This window comes from Idiotropiscis lumnitzeri, chromosome 1, assembly GCF_059441095.1.
Source record: "Idiotropiscis lumnitzeri isolate Australia: NSW breed Sydney's pygmy pipehorse chromosome 1, RoL_Ilum_1.0, whole genome shotgun sequence".
NCBI classification, from domain to species: Eukaryota; Metazoa; Chordata; class Actinopteri; order Syngnathiformes; family Syngnathidae; genus Idiotropiscis; species Idiotropiscis lumnitzeri.
Window position 1 is genome coordinate 18472243 of NC_142391.1, and position 27351 is coordinate 18499593.

The 27351-nt window shown below is 40.0% G+C and overlaps 1 protein-coding gene across 2 annotated transcripts in view; it reads left to right on the forward strand.

The window, feature by feature from the left end:
• Positions 1-27351, forward strand: part of lrfn5a (leucine rich repeat and fibronectin type III domain containing 5a) — a 111611-nt gene that overhangs the window by 35433 nt on the left and 48827 nt on the right. The window contains exons 2-3 of one of the 2 annotated variants that reach the window (XM_088299948.1): positions 20534-20699; positions 24450-24553. The gene's annotated coding sequence lies outside the window, so the exon portion shown is untranslated. The remainder of the gene's footprint in view (positions 1-20533; positions 20700-24449; positions 24554-27351) is intronic. The other variant, XM_088299874.1, reaches the window with a different exon arrangement.

A 27351-nucleotide genomic window follows, 5' to 3' on the forward strand; every position in this document is an offset into this window, starting at 1 on the left:
AGACTGTCATAATCATGACATGACACCAGTCATGAACATGAATGATTCCTTATGACAGATGTCATTGTCATTCGGTAAATGATGTCACTTGATGCAAAGTTGACATTGTTTAAGTTGACGAAGACGATGACAACTTTGTATTAAACGTCACTTAATGACTTCTGTCATAAATCCATGTTCATGACATGATAATTACAGTCTTATGACAGTCTAATGAACTCACATTCAAATAAAGTGTTACCCGTGAATTTAATTATTTTGAAATTATTGCTGACTTTGTGAATGTTGATGGCAGTCAGTAAGTTCTGAAATATAAATAAATAAAAATATACTTTCCACAGCCTTTTGGATTGGTATTTTGTTTTATTTTTTAAAAATAAATGCTTAATAATATTGTCATCAGATTGTTATCACGATATCTGGTATAAATATGGAGATGTGAAATTTTGGCCATATCGCACAGCCCTAATTGTGGTTGATCTGTTTTTTCTAATTTAGGACTCTTCAGCAGGCAGCTTGCATTATATTGGGTAAGGCTGTGTTGCTGCCAGACAGCGATAATTATATTGTTAACGGTCCTTCTGTCAAACACCTGGAGAAAGGATACAGGTCATAGCTTTTACCTTGCTCCCCTTTGATGCTATTACATTCCATCCACCTCTTGGATGCTCTCGTGGGCATTGTTTCGATTTAATGGTGGACTCTATAGGCTTTGGGGATCATTTACATCTGTCCTGTGCACCACTAACATAAATGGGCCCTATTTTCATTTCCCATTTTCATAGACGGGCACAGTTAGAAATGGTCCATTCCGCCGTTGTGGGACAGAGAACAGCCACCTGCAGCTCGTGTTCAACATGGCTGAAGCACAACAGACTTGTTGGAGTCCATCCAAGAGATCAGCGCATGCAAAGTATTTTTATATGGAACTGCACGGGATCGCCAGTTGTGCCTTCATCCCTGATTATACGCCTGTGCATGACCGTCGCCACACCCACACGCACAAACACCAGTTGTGCCGAAGTCAGGGGCACGGTGGTCGAGTGGTTAGCACGTTGGCCTCACAGTGTAGAGGTCGTGGAATCGATTCCGGCTCCGGCCTTCCTGTATGGAGTTTGCGTGTTTTCCCCGTGCCTGCGTGGGTTTCTTCCGGGTACTCCGGTTTCCTCCCAAATTCCGAAAACATGCATGGCAGGTTGATTGGGCACTCTAAATTGTCCCTACGTGTAGTTGTGCGTCTTTGTGTGCCCTGCGATTAGCTGGCAATCAATTTACGGTGTACCCCGTTTACTTCCCTAAGATAGCTAGGATAAGCTCCAGCACCCTCCGCGACCTTTCTGAGGAGATGCGTTACAGATGATGGATGTCTTTAAACAAATGTGACAAAAATGATTGAATAGTTATTCCAAGAATAAAATATACTTGAACTTGGGGTGCTCCGATCAGGGTTATATGCTGCCAAATCAGGCACTGATAATTGGAATCGGCTCAGTGGCAACGCAGTGCATTGGTTGCCCACTCATTTACACAGTTCATGAACAAATATTTCAAAAAGCATTGTCTGAACCAGACAAACATGTTTTGAGGCAGGGAGAGCACCAAGCAATCCCTTCTAGTGTTGAAATGCACTGGCCCATTTCCTCCTTCTTCCTAGTCAGAAGGATATAAACAGTGTGAGCGTAAAACTGTACGGACTGGTTGACAGTTCTATGAAACAATATGAAGCAAAATTGAGGCTTTGTTACGTTAATTGTCTGGCTAGAAGTCAAGTACACTTAAAAGCAAGCAAATGATCATCCTTCATACGGTAAGAAGCAGCCAATATGGGCAAATTAGAAGGAGGGCTTATGTTGGTATATGTGGCGGACGTGTGCCAGTGGTAAATCCACCACCTGGGACCCATCTTGGCTCGTCATTGTGCTTGCATGGCATGCACTGATCACTAACGTGCATGTGTGGCAGTGCCGAGAAAGACGTCTCCCTAGACGCACATGGAATTCGGTTAATTGGTCATTCTCAAATTGCTATACTCAGCCCGTGTGATTACATGATCTTGCTGAACGCTCAGATTTTCACGCATATTCATTTGAGGGGTTATTGGCACTGTGATTGATAGAGTTAACAAAATAAATGATAAAAATAATAATAAACAATAAAAATAACTATATAAGTCAAACTAAAATTGTAAACATGTTTTTGTTAATGAAGTAAAAAATGAAAACTAACTGAAACTAAAGTTCTAAAAGTTTAGAAAACTAACTAAAAGTAACTATAATCATCACAAAAATGTCCTTCGTTTTTGTCTTTCACGTGAGCTTTCAGCGTAGATTTTATTCCTGTACGTCCGTAGAGAAGAAGGAAAGTCAAACACGCAATTGAGAATTGTCGTTTACTGTATTTTATTAGACAAGACTTAGTGACTTCTTTTTAAAAATGTTATCATGCACTCAAAAAATACACCATATATTACCAAAAAAAAAAAAAAAAAAAAACTTGTAAAAATGTAATTCAATCAATTACAATGAAGCATTTTTGAAAAAGCAAAAAAATGCTAAAAAAATACATAAATAACAAACCTGCTGTAAGAACTAACGGAAATTAACTGAATTAAAAAAACTAAAATCAAACAATATGAAAAAAAACTCATTAGAATGACAAATCCCAAACTCTTCTAACCCTGGTGCATAGCCACTTTCACCACAAACCGGTAACCTGTGTCCCATCCCCACAGCGTGTAGCAAGTCAGACTAATTACCATATATTGTTGATAAAATTCAATAATTATGAAACAGAATCTGCAATTTATTTTAAATTTATTTAACATTGAAAAGTTTAACCGGTGTAAAATATGTCTCAATAGAGTAAGGAGAGCTTTTCTTGTGAAAACATCTGTTAACCTCCTTGGGAATAAAAAAAAAAGCCCCACGTATGTGCCTAAGACTGTTATTCAGCGTTCTGTTATTCCTTGTCATTTTCGAGGTAGTGCAACCGCTTAGTGAACCTGAGAAGTGCATTCATCTTGACATATCACCAAAATGCAGCGGAATGGATTTAACTGTCTGGAACAAATAACAGTATTATGTTGACTGGATTACCTTCACACATGTTTGGGCCACCTGTTTCATGAAATCAAAGTTGGCATTAATCTCAAATGTGAGTTAGCACAAAATATAAATAAATGAATTAGCATTTTACCACAAGAGAATGTGTACTCAGCAAGAAGTGTCACTGGAAACTCGAAAGAGATTTCAATCGTTGTCGCTGTGTGACATAACTTCTCAAGCCACTTGATCAAAGCGTCGTTGTGATTACCATTAATGTTCGGTTAGCATTTAATTAGGCTCCAGAAATTAAGGTTGCATCAATGCAAGACGAAAGCGTGCGTGACCTTTTGCAATCTGCTCGTATCCTCGAAAAAAAAAAAGGACCTTTGTAATTGTTGTGAAAATAGTGACGGGTATCATTAAGATACCACACAAATGATGTTGTCATTTTTACAAAAGCATAAGTGTGACTCACAAATCTTTGGAAAATTGACATGAGCAATTACCTCTGTGAATAAGTGGCACACCAAATTGTGTCTTCTCCTGAACTCCAAGAAAACCGTCTTTATGCTATTCTCAAAGTAGCCCAAAGTGTTGTCAAGCAAAAATATATTTCTGAAAGATGAGGAGCTCCAGCTTGTGCATGAATTCAAATATCTTGGTGTCACCCTTGACTCAAATTTAACATTTAAAAATACATGTTGAAAATTTATGTAAAACTGTACATTTGAATCTGAAAAATCTTCGACACGTAAGATCATTACTCCCACACTAACGTTTCGTCGTCTGATTTTTTTCTCACATTGAATATTGTATCACCAACTGGTTGCTGGCCAGCTTGGGTACACGAAAACCAATATAATCTCTCTTCAAAAATCTGTTAAAATATTGGATATGAATTTTCCACCCATCAGTGTCCTTTTCTCCAGACACTTCATATTTTAGGAATTGATCATTTTTAAAATTTTACTCTGGCTTGCTCTGTATTAAAGATCTAGAAAAAGCAAGAATATATTTTAGATTTTCAAAGTGTCGCCTGTTACGACTTTGTGTGCTGATTCCGCATCGCGCTGCCCCCTCACGAGTGAGTATCCAATCACAAAACACGTTCATCGCCTTCAGCGCAAGGCCAGCGAGAAGACTCACTGTAACCAACTTGTGATCTAAATGGCTATCGCCAAATTTTGAGCACGGAAAATGACACACATTCAACTACTGGCATCACAAAACTTAGATGGATTAACGTCCTTTCGACTTCATTGAATGCATGTATTGCAACACGCATTGTACTCCGGGAACCACAGAGTGGCTCTAGTTTTATCCAAATTATACCGAAAAATTCACAGTTTTCACACATTTTAGCATGACAGTATTTTCTTTTAAACTCATGGTTTTCACAGTAAATCATGAACATTTCCTTTTACTGTTCAACTTTGCTGACGGAGACAACTCTTCAGAAAATCATTTTCTACCAACAGCTTTAATGGGGTGTCACCTTGCAAGAAAAAAAAAAAAAAGAGAGGATAAATATTAACACCAATCGGTCGCCGGAGGTTGACTTTAAATCACAACAGTTCAATGTCCTGGGTTGCATTGCAACCTCCTGGAAGAGTCGTCGCTTTGCTCTTAGGGTTATATTTTTGGGGGGCTGGCCAGATTCATCACGTTTTCTTCAGTTGTGGATAATGTGACTTTTTTTCTGTTTTGTTCCTGAATTCATTTTGATAGTGGCATTTTCTTGCAGCTTTTTGAGATCGTTTGGCTGACAATTGAACTTTGTCAGATAGGTTCTATTTAAATGATTTCTTGATTGGTCTGGAGGTAATTGGCCTTGGGTGAGGTCAGTGAAAATGAACTCAGCTTTTTCACACAGAGCCAGGTTGCTATCACTAGATTTTTCTTTCTTGCAAATAATAAATCAAGTCACCACCATCAACAACTTCATTTTATAACAAGAATGCTAATAATACATTTTATTTGAAGCACCTCTCAGAAATCCAAGGACAATGAAAGAAAAAATAGTGCTTAAAATTACACGCAGATAAATGGAGTGAAATTAACAACCGTGCATACAGATCAATACCCATGCAATGTACGGTATAGTGCATGGCAGTAGAAGTGCAGCTTCCGGAAAGTGGTTAAGCATGAATAAATGCGTTTGGAGTCTGGTTTTGAAAGAGGAATAGTGTCCGCTCAAAACACCGCTTCACTTGGTGCTCAGACGAGCAACATGAATAGACGAGGATGATCGGAAGGAATGGCGATATGTAGAAGGTCAGACAGATAAGGTTGACCAAGGTTGTAAGTTGCCATGAATGTCTGTTAAAGAATTTTGTATTGGCTTTGTGAAAGTGGGAGTCAATGGAATTGCTGTGAGATGGGGGTGTTACTGGGGTGTTTTGGTAATCAGATGGGCGGCGGAGTTTTGAACCAGCTGGAGGTTTCACAATGATTCGGATTATTTGAGTTTTCTTGATATTTTCATTATCATCCTATTGTCATCTTAAACATTAATGCGAGGAAATTATGCAAAAAAAAAAATAGGAATTTGAAAAGCCGAGTCTGGTCTAGATGTTTGAGTCAAGTCAGAAATCAGAAATCCCTTTATTGTCATTGTACTCAAGTGTGCAACGAGATTAGAGAGCTCCCCTCTCCAGTGCAATACAACAATAATTTAGTTAAATATATAAATTAGATAAATAAGAGAATAGTTAGTGCAATGGAAAATAATACTGAATAGGGTATATAAAAACACATCACGTTGCTGTTCTGCAAGGTAGGGGTGGTCGTGTGTGTGTGTGAGAGTTTAGAATGGAGATGGCTCTCGGAAAGAAACTTTCTCAGTCTATTGGTCCTCGATCTGATGCACCTGTAGCGCCTGCCAGAGGGCAACAGGTCGAACAGGTGTGAGTTTGGGTGGGTATTGTCTTTGACGATGTTGAGAGCCCTTCTGAGGCACCGGGCGGTGTAGATGTCCGACAGTGAGGGGAGAGGGCAGCCAATAATCCTTTGCGGGTCTGTTGGTCAGAAAGTCCTTAATCCAGATGCGTGTGAGGGCGGGGAGGCCGAGAACGTCCAGTTTGGCGACGAGGATGTCCGGGATGATTGTGTTGAATGCCGAGCTGTAGTCCACAAAGGGCATCCTTGCATAGTCTCTCTGAGTCTTGAATTTCACATCGTTAGAATTTCTAATTGGACAACACATTTTGAACTTCCATGTTCATAAGCATGTAATGTACATTTGTGCATCATTTGAAGCACATTGCGCATCTGGCAATCGTTTCAGTTGAACATTATGAACGAGTTCAGATGCTTCCATCAAAATTATCTTGAGGCTTAGTTTCTTTTGTATCCCATTCGCTTTGCACAATTTGTTTTGATTGACAATTTGTTTTTTTTAGACCACTACTCCTTATTTGTTTAAGAGACCATCGAGCATCATAAAGTACATGTCAGAGCAGGACAGTCCGTCCCGGAGGCGGAAAGGTCCGGCCCAGCCGGATGCCCGTTCCTGGAGTGGCGGGGCTTAGGGTGACAAATTTTTAAAAAGTGTTCGATTAACAAAGGCCGGAGGTTTATTTTAGTCCGTCCCACAAATCGGCCCTCGTGCTTGTGATGAACCTACTCGCGAAATGGTCAAAGAACAAAAATTGGCTCAGAATGAGCCAAAAGCCAAAAGCGCCACTACCGGTGGGGGTGATGTCGTTTTGTATGAATAAGTAGGGTTGAGGCAGGAACCGTACCGAGATAGTGGCCAGAGGGCGGGGAACTGACTGGCAAAAAAGGGTCAAGTGCCCAGCTTTGGTACATGTGTATAAATTACATGGGAGACTTTCTTGCTCCTTTAAGTTCTCAAGATCCTCGATTGCAGCCTTGCCCTCTTTCGATGTGGTCTGTCACAAATGTTAAAGCCTTTTTTTTTTTTTTTCAGGGCTTCTCTGTGTTCCACTTGCAAGCTGTTAAAAGGTCTGCGTTCATAAAATATACAGCTACTCAACTCTGCCTTTCGCATCTCAATTACCATCATACAGTTAACAGAAGAGACAGCTCAGCAGCATGGAGCAATTTTTCTCATCAGTACAATTTGACATGGCCTCAGGGGGCTGTGTCCAATAACTGGACAAAACCACTTTACCTTTGAGCCATGCTGGGCGAGTATAGAGGGTATCCGAATTGACTTTTTCCATCCACAGCTTGTAACTGTCATAAATGATGAATGAAGTTAATCTTCTCAAGAGTGCCAAATGCTTCACACTTGCGTTGCTTTGCTGTGAGTGATAGCAAGGCGACGTCCTTTTAGCTTCAAGCTGGAATTCAAAGTGTGTTTGACAAAATAAAATGTGTTTGGAAGAGAAGCCTCTTGGATAATCTATTTTAATTTTCAAATGGATGTTATTTAAGGTGGCAAAAATAACTCGACAATACTCTATATGCTCATCAATCGACTGACTTTTCTCCTCACATGACTGCATTGTCATTGCTAAGTGCCATTTTCTTTTTTTAACCATAGGCCGATATAATTTTTCCAGCAGATTATGTGATAATGAAGCTATTCCTCCAAAGCTTTACACCTGCTGTTCTCCGGTTCACTCGCTGATAAAAGATGCCTCATCTCTGTCCTTTTGTGCCAACACCAGCAGTTGACAGTAACACCATCTGACACATTGTTTGCATATTTGAGTGGATCAGCATCTTGGCACATTGTCATTTCATGTAAGCTGTACGCTTAACTCTGCAGCATGCAACATGTGGACATTTATGGTCAAAATGAAATCAGAGCATGAGCAAAACTGCACACTTCGAACAATATTTGTCAATGTTATAAAAGCTAAGAGGCAGACATTGTGAATGGGAGGGAGAGCCCATCAAAACAGACGTCTCAGAGCTTGTCGAAGAGATTGGCGAATCACTTGTATTGATCATCAATCTGCTCACAGTCTTGTGTTGAGATTTCTTCGATTTGGGTAGGTTTTTTTTAGGCGAGCACCAACACCACATTTTTTTCTCCAGACACGCTTATTTACAGCTGCCTTGTTTCGAGTACTCGGCGTAGCGATACTTCATCATGTCATTTCGCCTTGTAATTGTGATTCAAATGTTTTGTTTTCATCAAATATTGTACAGAATTACAGCACACTTGATGGATGTAACGCATGCTCTGAAATTTAACACATTTTGGAGTAACAACTTGTCATTACTGACAGTTTCATCTCCAGCTGTATGTTTTTCTAACACTCTTGGCGCATTTATCACTTCATTAGAATCAAATAGAATAGAACTTCATTGTCACTGGCACCCTATTAATGAAAATATATATTCCGTATTTTACGGACGACTAGTCGCTACGGTGTAGAAATTGAACCAAAGAACAAATAGTCATCTAAAATACTTTAACTAAATGAAAAATAAACAAGAACAGAAAAGGTGTCCAGTGTGAATGTTTTTGGGACGCCGCTGTCCGTGTTCTGATAGCGAGGCAGTTGCGTTGCATGAAGCGGAAGACGACCCAGAAGCTCTTCCATATTCATCGCCTTGGCAACTACCTGAACATGAAGACATATCGTAAGCCTTAAGCCTTTCCCTCTTATGCCTCTCCCGCAGCACGTTTGTTCAAGTAGCCACTAGAGTACTCACTCCGCCAGCTGTGGCCCTCTAGCACTAAGAGTAGCCGCCGCTTTTTGCCGATCCCCAAAAAGTTTCGCATTCACTCCAAACTTTCTTTCTGCTGCCCGATAACAGTTTTCAGTTTCAAATTTCACTACTTGCAGCGTTGTTGTCTGCAGAATAGGACTCTCTTGAGGGGCATTTCCGTGTTGTTCTCAGTTGTCTTTGTAAGGACTAGGAGATATTGGTGCATAAGTCTAGAGAGCTCTCTCGTGACTGGCTGTGAGTTTTTTTTTTTTTTTTCCATGTATAAGTCGCTCTCGAGAGGCGGCACGGTGAGCGACTGGTTAGCACATCCGCCTCACTGTACAGAGGTGCAGTGTCATGACCCGTGTCGGGCATGTCTGTGTTTTTTGTTATTGTTTTCGTCAACTCCCTGCCATGTGCACGTTGTTTATGTTTTTCAGCTGAGTAGGGGCGTTTCCCCTCACCACTCCGTCTCCACCAGCCACGCACCTGTTCCCTGTCAACCATCACGCACCTGATTCCCATCTGCTCCCCCTAATTACCGGACTATTTATCCACCCCTGGCCGACAGCTCAGCGTCGGAACACTTGTCCTGCTACGCCCTGTTACGGACTTTCACGACCACCCTCCTGCTCGCTCATGCCCATGCTCATGCCCACGATCCCTAGTGTTTGTCACGGTCCTCGTTATTTGTCATTTTTGTTCTGTTTAGTCACGTTTAGTTTGTCTTTGTTATTTTGCACCCTGCCACGTTTGTTTGTCCACGCCACGTTGTTTGTCCTCGTCTGATTAATTTAATAAATTCCCTTTAGTTTACCCTTTGCCCTGCTTCCTCGCATTCTGGGTCCACCTCCTCCTCGCCGACCGGCGAGCACACCTGACATGCAGGGTTCGATTCTGGCTCTGGCCCTCCTGTGTGGAGTTTGCATGATCACCACATGCCTGCGGGAGTTTTCTCCAGGTAGTCCGGTTTCCTCCCACATTCCAAAAAAAATGATAGTGTAATTGCAATTGGCTGGCAACCAGTTCAGGGTGTAGCCCACCTACTGCCTGAAGGCAGCTGGGATAGGACGATACTTATTTAGAGAACATACAATTATTCTCATTTAGGCGAATCGCAATTCAGTGGATCCTTGATTTAACGTACTATAGGGAGGAGGGGTTGTCCGTTAAAGTCGATTGCCAGGTAAATTGAGGTTTTTTTTCAAGGCCTAAAAACAACCAATAAAGAACAAATGTATTTTTTGTATTTTCTTTTCATGGCCTAAAAATGCCCACTAATGTACAAATAATTGTAAATACACTAATAAGAAAGTTTGACATGTTTAAAAGTTAAACTTATGGAACTTGTGTCACTGGTGCTTGGTGATAACAGCACGCAGCTGGTTGCTTCCAAGAACTGCAAGGTTAGCACTCTTGCTTTTTTTCATCTCCCTGATACGATCGAGAAGGGCTTGATGAGTAAAAAAAAAAAAAGCATACTGTAGCACAACCACTTTAGTAACATGATCTGTAATTGTGGACTTGTTGAGCATTGTATTGGGTATGTTTGGTTTTTATTTCATGCTCTCTTTCCCCCATATTGCTTGTCTCCTCGTTTGTTTTTTTTGTCTTACCTGTTTTCTTTTATTTAAGGTCAGTTCATTGTTTTTATTGCTTCTGTTCGATGTCCCTATAAGTAGTCATGTGCGTTCATGGTGAGTTAAGTATGCCTGTTTATTTATTCATTTTTACCTTTTTCGGAGTCAGGGGACGTTTTTAAAATGTTGTTTTTTGATTATTTAAAAGTGCCTTGTTTTCCTTTGTTCCATTTTTTTTATTTAATACATTTTAGAGTACACCTGCTTTCCTGTAATGTTGGTCCTCTTGATAGGAGTTACACACAAACCCCATACCGTAATATAGCAAAGGATAGTATCATACAGTATAGGCCTGGGCTATTATGTAAAAAAAATAATAATCATAGTTATAATGAGTGATATGGAAACTGCTATTAAGAAAATGATTAACTGATTTCAAAACGTAGTATTTATACAATGACTAAAACTCAACGGTTGAAAACAATCGTCAGAGCCTCATGCCCATTCATCCCTGCACACTGAACACTTTATTCTTGAGCACTCGATTCTTTTTGTCAAGTACAAAATGACCCAGTAAATATGTGGAATTCAAGATAAAATAAAGAGCGAGGCTAAGTCAAATGTCCATTTTTTTTTTGTGCCAGTCGAGTACTGTGGTTGAGTGAGGTTTAGTCTGATGGGTCAGGAGTCATTTTTTTTTTCCCTGCCACACAAATGTAGCCTGTATCGCATTTTCATTTATATGGTGTCTTAGACTGACTACAAGAGGTACTGTGCAACTACAGAACACAGTGATTAGAAAAATTGCGTCTTGAGAATCTAAAATTATTTGTAGAGATTATGAGTTACAAAAATAAAACTGTGACAGAACAACGAAAGTGAGTTTCGTGGACCCTCAATTTAACTGAAATGATTTGACTAATGAGGGGAGGGATCGTTAGTAAGAGCCGATTGTCCTTTAAAATGAAGTATTTTTTTTCAAGGCCTAAACACCCACTACTCTGCAAAATGATTATAACTAAATTCCTAGAAACTCACCTCGCTTATGATTGGCTGGCAAGATAATAACGTGCAGCTGGTCACTCGAAGTGCTTTATTTTTTTCACCGCTGTTCGGATTGGCTTCCAAAGATAAGGGCTTGACAAAAACAACTGGATATTGTACAACATTAGCATGTCACAAATATGGATGCAAGAGCTTGCTCCGTAAAACATCCATAGCTATGAATATGACACGGTCCCCTCATCTGTGAGCATGCTTTAGTCGACTGTGTATTTGTGACGATAGCAGCACAACCCCGGAGCTACGTGTAGCGGTCGCCGACAGCACCACAAAGCCCTTTACTGGTGCTGGGGCCAATTGCGGCCATTTCTGAAGCGAACAGACTTGGACAGCTACTGTAAGAAGGGGTGTTCGGAGTGATTTGGAGACTATATTCCGCACCTTAAATCCAGAGTCCATTGGTTCTGGGTCTTTTTCCACTTTACTTTATGACCCCATCGCTTAATTCTCTTTACTCAATGTACCGCGCTGGAGTGCATTACCTGCTTGTTCCCAGCGTCCTCCGCCATGGCTTGGATCCTGGCTCCGTGGGAGTTAAACTGCCTTGGAAATTCACCGTCTATTTTTGCAGTCAGCTAACAGTGTTATTGCTTTTCCTTAAAATAGTGGCATATGGCTGAATTGGCTCCTAGTCCACCTGCTTGAAATGTATGTCAGGGTGGTAAAGTGTTATCAGTGTCGTGGGATCAAAATATACAGTACAGATGTTGCAATGTCAGCACCAATACAGATTCTGGTAGTTTTTCTTGGGTTTCTTGATCCTCCCAAAAAAAAAAAAAAAAAAACACACATCCTTAAAGATGGACGATGCAGACAGACAAAATATTTGTATTTGCTAAAACGGTTATTATGAGCTAAAAGTAGTATATTATGAAAATTGTCTTCGACAAAACTTTAACCTTTGGAACTTACTCCTCTAATTATTTTTTAAATAATCATTTTATAACACTAGCCCATCAGAAAGTGACAGGGCTGTTAATCATTTTCTCACATGCAGAGCTGCTCACTGAGACATACGCAGACTCTCTCAAAGGTCATTATAGGTTCTTAGCTGGATTATTAACTGGTACACAACAAAATTTAAAAAACAAAATTGGACAGCTCTTTACTTCAACTAAAGGGTAAACATATCTTACAGTATTGACTGAGACACGAATGGCCGCATCCACCCGCACCGCACCACTGTTCTCACCGGATCGTCACCTCTCTTATTTTTTTTTTCAATTTGTTTGTGCATTCCAAAAAAAATACAAAATCCAACGGGTAACATTTTATATTTGGCAATACTCCATTATGAATTAGTCATGCTGGCAATATAACAGAGATGTGAGGGGGCAGAGGCTGGGAGTAAAGTGAAGCGCCATTGAAATATTGCTGGCATTTTGAAAATGCAAAAAATGGAGATTAAGATAATTTAGCTCTCTGGATGTTGTTTACCAGCATTATGCTCTTGTGCAATAAGCACTGTAAAGGTCTTGAGAATATTTCAGTGCGTCTTTTCCGCTGGCTGTCGCTACTCTGAGTCAACCCAAAAACTTTTTTTTACAAGAAAATGTTCCATGCAGGCAACATGGCATTCTGATTAATATTGCGTTTGTGGAATATGAGTTAAGCAGTAAAATCCCAGCCTTTTGTCACTTCTGCCAACTGAAAATGACATCACAGGCCAATCATGACTCCAATTCAGAAAACAGGTGAGCCGTGATTGGTCCCTGAGCTCTGAGCAACACTGGTATAATTTTCAGTCAACAGAAGTGCCAAAATGGCCGCCCACTGAGCTGGCTAAAAATGGTTGAACTTTGCTGCTTAACTCAGACTTAGACTAGTGAAGGTCTTTAGAACATTTTATTGCAAATAATTTTTGGGGGATGACTTCCCGTTTAAGTGAAGCATAGTTGCCAGCGATGGGATTGTAGCGAAAGCATCACTTGCACTACACAAAATGAAGAAATCTTGCTTCTCTTCATCAATGTCATACGTAGTCAAACCTAAAATATTGAACACAATGATTTCCAGCTACCTGCCATCCTCAAATTTCTCCGGCAATTTATTTTCCATAGGAAACCTTCTACCATCCATCCATTTTGTATTTTGTTTGTCCTTATTAAGGTCGCCTGTCGCAGCTGACTTCAGACAAGGGTGCTGGTACACCTTGGACTAGTCGCTTGTCGATAACATTATGGACAAACAAACATTCATACTCACACTCACATCTCTGGAGAATTTAGAGTCTCCAATTACCTTACATATGTTTTGTTGCTGGAGTACCAGTAAAAAAAACAACGCAAATGAAAACTCAGCACCACTAAAGTGAATCCTATTTTTCAGTTTCCTTTAAGTGCGTTTCAATTTGGAGTTTACACTGTACTCAGCTTCTCATCCAGGACTTTTATTGAAACATTAGGGTGGGAAAAAAAAAAGGATTGACGACACTCTTGAGTTTAAACGCATGCTTTTGCTATCCGAAGATCACGGTTTGGCACTTTCTCCAGTCAAGCACACTTAAACAGGCAGGCCTGTGAGGATTCTCCAACACACCTCTCATCTTGTATCGTATTATTGTATCAGTATTATGAGCTTAAGGGCACACTGAGAGATCAGCGTTTATTCCTTTTCCAGCAGGCTGGACTGTGATAAAAGCTGAGGGTCACGGTTTAAATTCCTTCTGCGGACATATGGAAATTGCAACTAGTTGTTGTTAAGGTTCCCTCAAGCAAGGCACAGAAACTATTTTGGATAATTACATTAGTGCAACACGGTCTTTCACTATCCTTTTGTAGCACTTTCTTTGCCTGCTGTGCAATCACATATACATTTGCTAGGCCAGGTGTGCTGAGGGATGTGGCAGTAAGGTAGGAGTGAAGAGCAGAATGATTCAAAGATAGTGGAAGGATGGAAATAATGACAGATCCGTCATACCATTCAACATCATGCATGTGAGAAATTTTGGGAACGTGTGCGTATATCCATTCATTATCTAGTTTGCTGATCCGCTCTAGGATACGCTGGAGCCTATCCCAGCTGACTTTTGGCGAGAGGCGGAGTACGCCCTCAACTGGTCGCCAGCCAATCACAGGGCACATGTAAACAAACAACCATCCACACTCACATTCAAATCTACGGACAATTTAGTGCAGGAATAAGACACTGGCAGCAAGCGAGTCGCATGAAAAAAAAAGACTAATCAAACGTTATCTCTAAAAAATAAATAAATAAATAATTCAAATATTTTATTGGTTGACAATTATAGTTTTTTTTTAATTATTATTCAGATACATCTTGTTCATCTTTCTACCCCTGCGCCATTATAGTGACAGGCAAAAAATTGAAACGCTCATTCTTTGGCTGTCAAAAGGTAGAGTCAACCTGTGTATCGCCGTGTTGCCATTGATCAAATGGAATAAGTATCAATTTAATATTATATTCAATTTAACAACACCAGATTTCACACTTTGTAAGTACAGTTGTGATTAAATTTGAAACAAGATCTTTATTTCAGTAGTCATACCTTTTCTGATATTTTTGTTTGGTGGTTAAACTGTCATGTTTTTCTAAAGTAAAAGGTTGGAAAAAACTAATCGAATCATTTCTCTCCTTGATAAAAGCTCGTCATTAACTACGTCTCATTAGGTACAAATCCTTTTACAAATTTAGAAATTGTCAATGAGTTGTAATCTTACCAACGCCAAATCTTGTGGGCATTTACCAGACGAAATTGATGCTGTTGCATGCACCAGAGATCTTGTGTTGGAGAGATACAGACACGGTACGCTGGTCTTGCTGTCTTCGGGATTAAGCAAGTAACTCGAAACGGGCATCGGATGCCTTACCTTACATTCATGACAGGCGTTGCGGATGTTTGCATTAAGAAACAAGTAAAAAGAAAAAGAGCTGACGCAACCATACTAGATCTATCTATCTATCTGGAGATTTTGCTTTATGGTTCGGATCATTGTCTTGTTGGAAGGTAAACCTCCATCCACCTTGCTGATCCCAGCATTTATCCAAAAGGGCTCCATCTCTCTTCCCATCAACTCCAACCATTTTCTCTTTTCCTTCTGATGCAAAGCATCCCCAGATCATGATACCACCGTGTAAGACCTTGGGGATAGTGTGTTCAGGGTTTGCATTTCACTCTTTCATAACGGCCACATTTGTGCAGTGTGCGACTAATATTTGTCCCATGGACAGATTCCCCCACCTCAGCTGTGAATCATTGCAGTTCGTCCAGAGTGATCATGGGCCTCTTGGCTGCATCTCTGATTGGTCAACTCCTTGTTTGCTGTAACTTTATTGGGACTGCCTTGTCTCGGTAGGTTAGCAGTGGTTACCGACTCTTTTCATTTCAATATGATTGTTTGATCTTTGTATATAGAATCCCGCTTTAAACTTCTCCACAAAAGTATCTCGGACCTGCCTCATATGTTCCTTGGTCTTCATGATGCTATTTGCACTTTAAACAGACCTCAGAGATTATCACAGAGCAGGTACATTTGCACTGAGATTAATTACGCACAGTTGGAGCCCATTTATCAGTGTCAGTCATTTAGGCCAACATTGGATCATTCACAAATCATCGGAGAGTTTTCTGGAGTGAGTTGGCTTCACTGATGCTCAAGGGGTCGAATAATATTGCACGCCCCTCTTTTCAGATTTTTTATTGTAAAAAGTTGAACATATATGAGAAATCATTTTAAATCTTTATGTTTGAAGCCTGAAATGTGACTAAAGGTCAAAAGGTTCAAGGGGGCCGAATACTTTCGCAAGCCACTGTCCAGGACATATTCAGCCTGCTGCTCTGTTTGTGCCGAATATAAAGGGAATGAGAGGATTTGACTGTGTTCCATCCCACCTTGGCGCTCAACAGTGCAAACGCACCTTCTACCTGTCTGTGTCTTGGTTTCCGCTGGGCACAAAAATAGGGCCCAGAGAGTTTCAGCAATGCTGCTTAACCAAACTATATTTCCACGTTTTACATTTTATTTCCCCAATGTACCCAATTAGGTGGCTAGTGAGATGATACGGTATGCGTAGCAAATATTTTGACGCGCATACTAAGTGCTCAATATTATGTTGTGCTCCGGAACTGTAGTGGTGTGTATGACTGCATGAGAGGCTTTTCATTAGTGTCGGTGTGTTTGAATGAGAGTGTTTCAGTGGGGTGTGAGAGCATTTTCACTTGTGCGTGTGAAAGTGCTTTAGTAGTGTGAATGAGAGAATTTTCAAAAGTCTGCATGGGAGCATTCAGTAGTGCTCGTGTGAGTAACGATCATTGACGCAATCGTAACAAATCGCCTAATCTTGGCAGCCCTAATAGACAGGAAATGTAAATGTGAGTGAGAATAGTTGCTTGTCTTTAGGTGCCTTGTGATGAAGTGATGATTAGCCCTCTTGCCCAAAGCTGGGATAGGCTTCAGTTCCCATGTGATCCTGAATAGGACAAGCGATAGAAAATGGATGTTGAATGTGAGTGTTCATGACCATATGTGTTTTTCAGGGAAAATCTTGAGTATGTGAAGAATAACTGAGATGTAAATTACAGAAAATAAACAAAATTTTCAATATATAGACAATATAATTCATCTAGTTAGGAAGGGAATTCAAATATTTAGTTCTTCCCAACTTCTGTCTTTAATCGTTATTTATCGAGGGAAGGCAATTGAGAAAAATGCTCTCATTTGCAATGTTGATTTGCCTGCAGGCAGCAGAGTAAAATAAAGCAAAAATAAAAGCATACGCACATTCATATACAACAAAGTATACAACCTGGTGTACATATTTCCATGCTAATGCCAATATTTCCACACAAATTGCAATCAAGACCGTTTGTCAACATTTCCTTTTCACCTCCTTTAACGTTTCATTGTTGCTTGATTTGAGTGTGGCTACAGCTGGTGTTTACTGTGCTTCACACAGAGATGCCATTATGCTTTATGTACAGTACATGTGTTCATTCAGCAGGCGCAGGACTTATTTGCAATTCAGTTTTATAGCTGCTCAATGCTGGAACTTCCCAGTGGTGAACCATGGTGTGCTTTCCTTTCCTGAAAATCCCTCATGTTTATGCAAAAGTGGATGTAAAAGGCATCGACAACAGACTGCACCTCCGTTTCTCAGTTTGGTATCTTGCGTGCAGTCGTGTGCTATGATAGTAAACATAATAATGTGTGTGGGAACCGGCTTTGTGCTCTATTATAACAAAGTTGATGAGGATGTGTGCGTTCTTATGTGATGAATTCATTTCTTTGGCTTCACCAAAAAAAAAACAAAAAAAAAGATAACAGTGAAATCTTGTGGTGCTTTCAATTGTGATGACATGTAGAGCAACCAGGATCAGTCGACTGGTTCCGACTAAACCAATAATCACAATCAATGATGTTGTTTATTCATGTATTCATTTGTTGACGCCTTGTTTTTCTCTCAAAACTTGCCCGTACCTGCTGTTAAGGCTGGCTTTAAACCTTGTCTGTGACGCACATGCTCAGTAGTAGTAGCAATCCAGGTCAACCGTGAGGTAAATAGAAGCACTTTGGCGAATGCAGCGTCATGGCTAACCGGGGATAGCAACAGAGCCCGAAAGAGAAAGTTCCACCCAAAATTCTCAGCATTGGTGGCGAAGGCCTGATTCCATTTCTGACATACTGAACTTTTTCTCAAGTAATTTGAGTAACTTGGTTAAAAAACAAAACGTTTGAGGTATTTTTTTCTCCTTTAAATACCCTGCTCATTTACATGTATACGCTAAGGATGAAGAAGTCAAACTAACAACATGACTGTAACATCAACGCGGTAAGAAGGCTAACTTCCAAATAAACTGTACCTGACCAAACATTATATGGACATCAATGCCTCGGCGCACTTTAATTTTGGAGTTGTTCCTGGCAGTGTGTCTTGGCTCTCCTAGGCTGTGCTTGGAGTATTTCTTGCCATCTCAAACTGTTCCTACCGACGGCAACAACACAGTGTTGTCCTAAAATAATGTTCAAACGCTAATTAAAGACGCTAAAAGGCAACTTAATTACACTGACGTCGTATTGCATGGCCCCTGCTGCGAGCATTTAGTGCTAGCCTTGGTAGATTCGCAAGCATCAAGGCAGACAGGCCAAAATCTATCGCTAAAAATCAAAAGGGAGAGATTGATCTAAATTCTTACTCATGTTTCTAAAGAGGAAACTTTAAATTAAAGCATAAAATCTTGAATATCTAAAAACAAAGAGTTGGTTGTTCATTATTAAGTGAAAATGTGTTGTTTTCGTCCTCTGTATCTTCACCCATGGAAAAAAAACTATATTTTCATCCAAACACCCGATTATTCAATTCAAATTTTCAGTGTCCGAATACCAAAATATCCAATAGCTGTGTCTCCAGACATAGGGATAGTCGTGTCAGGAAATTAACTTCATATTTGATGTGACGTTATGACACAATGACATCTTTGGTTATTTTAACATTTTGCAGTGTCAACTTTGGATTACGGAAGCATTAGTCAGTGTTTATTATCAACCAAAACACAACTACTGTATGGCCTCTCTCTCTCTCACTCGCTATTGCTCATTCCCACACTCGCTAACAGATTGATGCGTTCAAGAAGTCGAAAGTAGCAGCATGAAAAGTAACAGAACATGACATGTTTGCCACAACCCTTCAGCGGCGCCTCATATTTAAGCATACATTACCAAGTACGTCACAATATTCAATGTTACAATGATAAAAAAATATGTTCCTACTAATCTTCATGGATATTTTTTTTCAGGTTGATACCTCATTTTATATTTGTAGATCAATTTAAATAACACATACTAATGAAGCAAGTTTTTCATTTTGTATTCATAGATAGGTTCATAGTATACAATTATGCGACTGTGCATAGTGTGTTGTTTTTGGTTCCATTTTAAAATCCACTAAACAATGACAGCTAAAAATGTTAAGGCCACTGTGTCGCCTTCAATTTAACCTGCACCATCGTTTATATTTACGTCAGGAATGCTGGTACGAACTGCAAAGTTTCATCAAAGTTGAATGTACTTATCATCTTAGTTTATTTTGAATTATTAATGTACGCATACCTTAAAAATGTCAAGCTGTATACTAAAGATGGTTATCTAAGCGCAGCTGCTTGCTAGTGCGATATGCTGCGTTTTACAAGTGATCCCGTTAATCGACTGATCACGACCAATGTTGGGGATTATGATAAGCATTTGTTGGCAGCATTAATCACAAGCATAAAAAAATTACGAAATACAGAACAGTAACGGCTATTCTTACAGATGGAATAAAAGTTTTTGCGTTTTCCTATATTGATCTTTCCGAGTCAAATCTTGCCAAAATGACTTCTCCACCCTCAATTACCATCATAATAAACTTCACTAAAAAGTGCTGATAAGATTTTACAGTAGGCTAATTGTACCATTCATGGTCATTTTAAAAAAAAATAAAGTACATGAATTCATAACGAACATTTATAATGGGCATTCGTAATGTTTTTCTGTCTCAGAGGATAAATGATGCTCTATACAAATGCACAACAACATAAAACAATTCTCTAATTGGGCCCGCAGTGGAAGTATGAACGTCAGCAGCAAATAAGTCAAATACATAGTTTAGTATAGCAATTATACTACATGGGCCCCATTCCGGCACATTCTCCCCATATTTGACACATAGTGCACATTCTATGTCGTTTCTTGCCATTACGAGTCAGTGTTAAAAAAAAAAAAAAAAAAGAAGTGTTGCCGTTGGTCAATATCAGTGTGAAAGAAAGAGAGGAGAAAACGGGACAGATCCCATTTTGCATTTCCTTGGTGACTTATTTTGTGGTCTTTGGTATTTCACTGAGAGATGACAGCTGTCGTTTATTTGTCAGCTTGTTTTCAGGCACGCTTAAAGGTCTTTGAAGATCGTAAAAATCTGAGATTTTTAAATGAGCAGTTTGCGTTGAAAAAAAAGATATTCCCCAAATAGAAGTGCAATTATCTTGTCAAAGCATCAGCTCAAATGTTTTCACAGTCTCAAACATCAGCTGAAAAAAGGGGGAAGGAGAAGTTAGAAGAAAAAGGACGGACAAAGCAAGGGTGAAAGTGGGTTCTCGTCCGTCCCTTTAATTACCGCTTGCAATGAATTCAAATATTTGCACTCGGAACAAAATGAAATTTTGTAATGTACTCTCTCTCTCTCTCGCTCTCTGACTCTCTCTCGCGCACACGCTCGCGCATGCAGAGAGAAGGACGACGCACGGCTGTGTGAAGAAGCAAATGAGAGCTAAAATCAGCGTTTAATTTGAAGAAAGGGCTAATGTTCAATAAATACAGCCATCTCTGTAGTGCGACCACGGTCCAAGCTCATCTGTGAATTTGCCTCGTGTGACAACAAGCGTCTGATCAAGGTACATGCTCTCCCAGCATGCTCTGTAGCACTACGGGTGTAAATAGCATTTAAAATGCATGGTATTTGTCAGTTATCGAAGTATATTAGTCTACTATTCAGTTTGCTGTTGTGTAATAATTTACATTTTGCCGTGACAATGTGACCGTGGATGACCTGTTGACAATTGGCGTGCACACACCTCATCATTATATGAATGATAGACTCTATAAGCATATTCCGTTGCTTGCAATAATAAGAGTGGAACTGTCCCTCACTGCCTCGTGAGTCAATATAGATAATACCGCATTTAATAATGTGGAGAACCACAGCTATTGGTCCGAATCAACCAAGGTAAGTACAAATCTTTTTCTATGGCTACATGAAGTTATTGTGGCTTTTAACCAAGTGTTTTGTAACCAAGCAAATTATACGGTCGTTTTTTTTTGGGGGGGGGGTTTGCGCGCGTTTGCTGGCTGGGGGATGGAGGGTTAAGGACGGAAGCACTTTAAAAGATGGGTGATTATTTTTATGAATCAGGATAAAACTGTAAGGATGGGGGCACAGGTTGCGGACAGAGGATGATGAACGGACCGGCAACATATGATTTAGATGCAACTACAAAGCAGGCAGGCAAAGGCACGCCGCAGCAAATGTGGCAATCAACAAAGTGAGATGGTCAACCTCACCTCATGCCACATGAACACAGAAAACCACCATGGCGATCACAAACAAAGCCATCGCAGCCACAGTAGAGCAGAAAAACAAACCTCAGTGATGGAAAATAAATGAAGTAAGAACAACTTTGAAATGCAGGCAAATGCGGAACCCAGTGGCATGCAAGCCAACGCGCGAGAAGGTTCTGAGAGGGTGTCTTCTGGGCGGCACGTGCTCTTATACGCGCCCTGGGTAACCCAGCGGTCACGTCACCAATGATATTTGTTCGTATTTATTCTCAACCTGCACAACCACAACCCCTTGACCAGATGAGCGTATGTTCTGTATGCAGTCCCTCCTGTGGATTTTCCGGAGTCTTTACCCAATGCTCCTTTTGGATGTCTGAGCAACTTGTTATCTTTCAGCTCTAAAAACTGTCCACCTTTAAATGAAATATATTCAAGCATCTGATTACTTCTGACATTTAACTCCCACCCAAATCGTACAAGAGAGGGCTGGAGCTTACCTCCAAAACTTAGAGTTCATACAATACTCTGCAGTCTTATACAATATTTAATATCCCGACAGGCATGATGTCAGTTTGTGTTTTTAAAGTTGTTGGTGAAGGTCACTTGATGTGGCTGACAATTGTATATCATGGGCAAAGATGATGCGATCTGTGATCTTGAGGTTGCCAGAATGGACAATGTTGAAAAAATGTGACGACACAATATGTCTATGTTGTCTTTTTCCCAAAACAAGACAAGGACAACTTTTATGTCTATTTATATACTCAATTTGGACTCAATTGTACAGTCATACAATGGTGGGGTGCTTTTTTTTTTTTTTTGTCCATAAACTATTTAAAACACACATGAACAGATAAACATGCATTCCCCTGGCTACTGAACTGTTTTAATAATTCAAAAGACTTATTTACTGCCTGGATGGCAGTGGTTTCAATCTATGGACTCAGCCAACCATCATGCGCACTCATGAACATACGGTGCATGCAGTATTCTTTGCTGTGCTTTGCATTTCGTCAGTGAAAGTAGCTTCGGAGTTGTTTTGTGACTACACGTTTTGTGTGTGTGCGTGCGTGTGTCTGAGTGGCGGTGCGGTCGGTGGTATAGTGCATGTACATGACATACTGTGGATACAGTATATCAAGTGTTATATGGCATAAAACAAAACAAATGAGTCATTGCTTTGATTTAACCAAGAAACCAATAAAAAAACTTTTGATAGAATTGTATCCCACGGGTGAGTTATATTGGAATATACAAAGGTACCCTAAAGTAGAGGAAACCATAATTTCTTCATGACCCTGAATATGATGGGCAGTATATAAAATTGATTAAAGGATTGATGGATATATTAAATTCATATTTTTAAGGAATAAAATACTGAATATCAGTGGCACAAAATTACCGAATAGGGCGTTATTTGAGTTGAGTTGACTGAAGGCAGCAAAATGTACAGGCAAGCTGCAAGCAAAGGTGCTATGTGCTTTCACACTTTTCAAATGTGTTCAAACCATGATGGATGATATCACAGTGACATTTTTAGCTGGTACATACACCCTCCCTTTGACAGCAACACTATGTGCAGAAGCTGTGTACATTGCCCATGCTGAGAGCACACTAAATAATAAACCAGCTGTAACTTATGAAGCAGAATTCCGGTATCAAGACAATTTGGACTAGCGTGCAGTGAGGTGCGAAATAAGATGCCTGATGTTACATCAGAAGATTGTTTTCTGTTGATGTAATGATGTCTTGTTTCATGTGAGTGTCCTCCAAAGAAGCAAAAAAAAAATCACTTACTTTGGAATTTCAAAATGAATGCATTAAATCAAGAAGCATTTAAAAAAAATCATATAATTAAATATTTTAACTCAGTTGTGTTTATATTTTGTTTTTATTTACTTCAAAAAATAATCTGCATCTCTTGCAAAGCTAAATTCCAACAGTGTACCATATTAGCTGTATATCTTTAGCACATCATCTCAGAACAAAACACCCTGCTTAAATTACCACTGGGCCTTGTAAACCAACACTGCTGGAGTGTGGCACTGGTGGGCAGAACTAAATGTACTCTACATGTTTGAAGAATTTTTTCCAACCAAAATTCCTGTAAAGATGACACCATTTAGATCATATTCAAGGATCAAAGAAAGCTATTAGAAATGTCTTTGATTTAAAATACATTTCATATTTGGTAATTTTACATTAATTACAAGATATTATTCGAGCAAATATTGTCAAAAGCTTCACAAAAAAATAGTAGTAGAAAGAAATGTAGGTTTACAGTTCATCCTCAACGCTGCTACTAGCAGCTAGCAAACTAGCAACTATTTGGGTGTTCGCCTGCGAGCTAACTGCTCCCCGGTGTCAACTAGCTGATGTTTGCCTGAATGCAAAGCAGCTTCATTTATACGGTACATTTAATACACAAGTTAAATCAATGTGCTTTACACGATTGAAGGCAATTACTGAAAGCAAATTTAAGCGATTAGCTGCCACTTGATTGTTTCCCATGGAGGGGCTCACAGTTTTGTTACTTGCTCTTGTGAATTGTAGAGGGTTGAACTTGATTACAATTTTGAGTTAGAGTCTGCATTATACCGTACGTTCAGTATCTTTCACCTTTCCACTGCCTGCGCTGGCTCCACTAGTATAGAAGTAGTCTTTGTTTCAACTGTGTCCTCTGTGCTTTGAAGGAGCAAAGCTGAAGTAGGAGAGGCGATATATAGGGACCAAACGAGGCACAGAGAGGACAAACAGTGAGAGGAAATCCAAGAGGGAAAATGGGATGAAGAAAAGCAGAGGCTCGAGCTGTCCGGGGAACTGAAAGGTCAAATGGTGGAGGGAAAGACGGAAGGAGGGTTGTCGTCAGATCAATGGCCTACAGTGTTCCAGTTCTTGACATTCAGTATCTGCTCCATGTTTTTGTGTGGGTGGGCCAGGTTTCAAGACATTTGCTCGACACAGTAGCTCCTCGTTAGTTTTCAGTTTGAATCCAACCAAGCTATGAAGCGGCTGACAACACTCGAACACCTTTCGATACACTGTTGACATCTAAATTGCCTTTTTTTTCCCTCTCTACTTTCTAGTGAAGAAAAGCAGAAGATTTTTATTCGACCAGTAACCTCATCCGTGACAATCTACTGGAACATGTGAATTCTGGAGCGGTTAATCGACTTTTACATCTGTCAAGGTAATGATGTTTTTTTGTTTTTCTGTAACTGCTGCTGACTAAGAAATGAGTCAGTACTGTCAGGCAACTTTGTCATGTTTGAAGAAAAGGAACGCAAACGTTTGCTCATGTCGTCAAAGCTGCTGCAGCTGAGAAGGTACTTTCATGAATGACTGTCACCACTCTCTTTGCTGATTCATGCCGACGAAGCGTTCTGGTTGGTTTGTGGTTTTTCCACCTTCAGGTACTTCGTAAGAAGTTTAGGCCTTTACCCTAACACCTTCACGAAACTACATTCAAAAAAAGCTTCTGATCCTCATGACCAGCACACTACGAAGAAGTACTTGGTGGTCCCTTCCCCACCTGCATATTTGCCAGTGTAATTTTTATACAAAAGTGAAAAACAAACATGTATCGCACACACCGATATGCAACCATTAAGAGGGCTATTATTTTTTTAAAAAGTATTACAGTATCTTGGGTTTTATGCAGAATGGAGGAACGCTTGCATGTTCTCAATTACCATGGAAATGAGAACGAGGCAATTTGGCAGTTCTACCTCAGTGGTGATACTCTTGTAACAGAGGTGGCCCAATTTGGATTTCACACTGAATCTCGGATATTTAATCAATTTTGCCTATGGAAATGAAGCTGGCCCATTCTTGCAAGTTCACTAAAAAAAAAAAAGACTCTATGGTTAGCTTGTGTTTCATTTTATTTCCTAAACAATGTGTTGAACATGTACCCACATGTAATTTCTCACATGTTAATTAAAATCCATAAACTCCTATATCTTCTGTCTTTTCCAAGATGGAATAAATTAGTGTTGTATGCTGATGAATTGCTGCCTTTTCTTTTCCAATTTCTACTTATCTTTACTTCCCTTCAGCCAGTTGTTCGAACGAAACTCAATACATCCCTCAGGGATAATCTTGGCATTTGAACTCAACTTAAAAGAAGCGGTATAAAATCCTGTCCGTCTGTAACAACTGCCATACACTTCCAGATGAATATGTTCAGATAGAATTTTTGCCAGGTGGTAGGTTTTCAAAGCACGTAATGCTCTTTTTACCATACATGCCCCGATCCCTGTAATTTCCAAAAGTACCAGTCCTATATGGCACATTGTTAGGAAGAGCCTTGAGCAGATGACATACAACACAGCACGTCTGCACACACACACACACTACAATCCTTCTCACACTACAACTGTTAGTGCTGCCATTGTGGTGAAAGGTTCGGTTGCACAACTTATATTTTATTGCCAGTTGCTTTCTGGTTTGTACAGGCATGTATTGTGTTACTGCCTAACCTACGTGACCAGTGGACCAAAATGGCCATTAAATGTCAAATAGAGTGTTTCCATCATTTTTTTTTTTTTTTGCTGGAATTGTAGTCTATTTTTGCCTTAACACAGTAGAGTTTACACGTTTGTGTTTTCCAACAGCAAGAGCAACTCTGTGTTTACAGAACAGTGCAAGCTCAACAAGAGACGTACAAGACAAAGTAATAATCGTTTTATTATATCATTTACTGTTAGTCTTGGGGCCAATTAAGAAAAGAGTGTAAACACGTATTGCAATTTTACATTTTGTTATGACAAAATTCAGTGTGTTTGATTTGTATTTAATTATTTTTATTTATTATAACTTACTTGGGTACAAGTGCATAATCAGGATGAGGTTTCACAACATACACAACACAAATGGGTCAAGAAGTGTTAGTACTGACTAGTGACTGTGCAAACGTACAGCTCATCTGGAAAGTATTCACGCCGTTTGGCTTTTTCCGAATTTTGTTAGGTGACACATATATGACACAATATGCTGTCACATGCTTGGCACACCATTTTTTGGGTCAGTTTTGCAACATCTCTCAAGCTCCATCAGGTTGAAATGGGGAACTTCGATGCACAGCCATTTTCAGACGTCACCTGAGATGTTCGTTCGGATTCCAGTATGGGCTCTTGGTTGGGTCACTCAAGAGTGGCCCTGAAGCCAACTCATTCGTTGTCTTTTGAACATTAAACCTTTGCCCCAGTCTGACGTACTGACCACTCGAGAGCAGGTTTTTTTTCATCCATGATTTCGCTTGTCTGTACATCGCTATATTCTTTGTTCCCTCAATCCTGACTAATATCCCAGTTCGTTCCTCTGGAAAACATTCCCCACTTCATGATTCTGCCACCGTGCTTCACTGTAGCGATGCTGATAAGTGGTGCATCGTTTTCCTTCCAAACATGACGACTGGCTTCACACCAAAGACTTCGAGCTTTGTCTCATTAGACCAGAGAATTCTCTCTCTCGTTGACTGAGAGTCTTTCAGGTGCCATTTGGCAAACTCCAAGCGGACTGCCTTATAACAAAGAGTGGCTTCCGTCTGGCTACTCTACTTTACAGGCTTGATTGAAGTGCTGCAGACATGGTTGTCTTTCCGCCATGTCCCCCCCCTCTCCACAGAGGACTGCTGAAGTTCTAACAGAGTGTCATTGGGTACTTGGTCACCTCCCAGACGAAGGCCAATGTCCCACATTGCTCAGTACAGACGGGCGATTACCTCTCGGAAGAATGCTGGGGGTTTGGAACTTCTTCCATTTCTGGACGATGGAGGCCACTGCGCTCATCGGAACCTACAAAACAGCTAAAGTTTTTCTATACACTTTTGACAATTTCCTTTGACTTCATGGTTTGAGCTTCGACAGGTGTGTGCATTTCCAAATCATGTCCAATCAACTGAATTTACCTCAGGTTGACTTTCGGGACTTCTTGCAGATGATCTATAGAAACATGACGGATTTGAATTGTTGGTAAAGGCTGGGA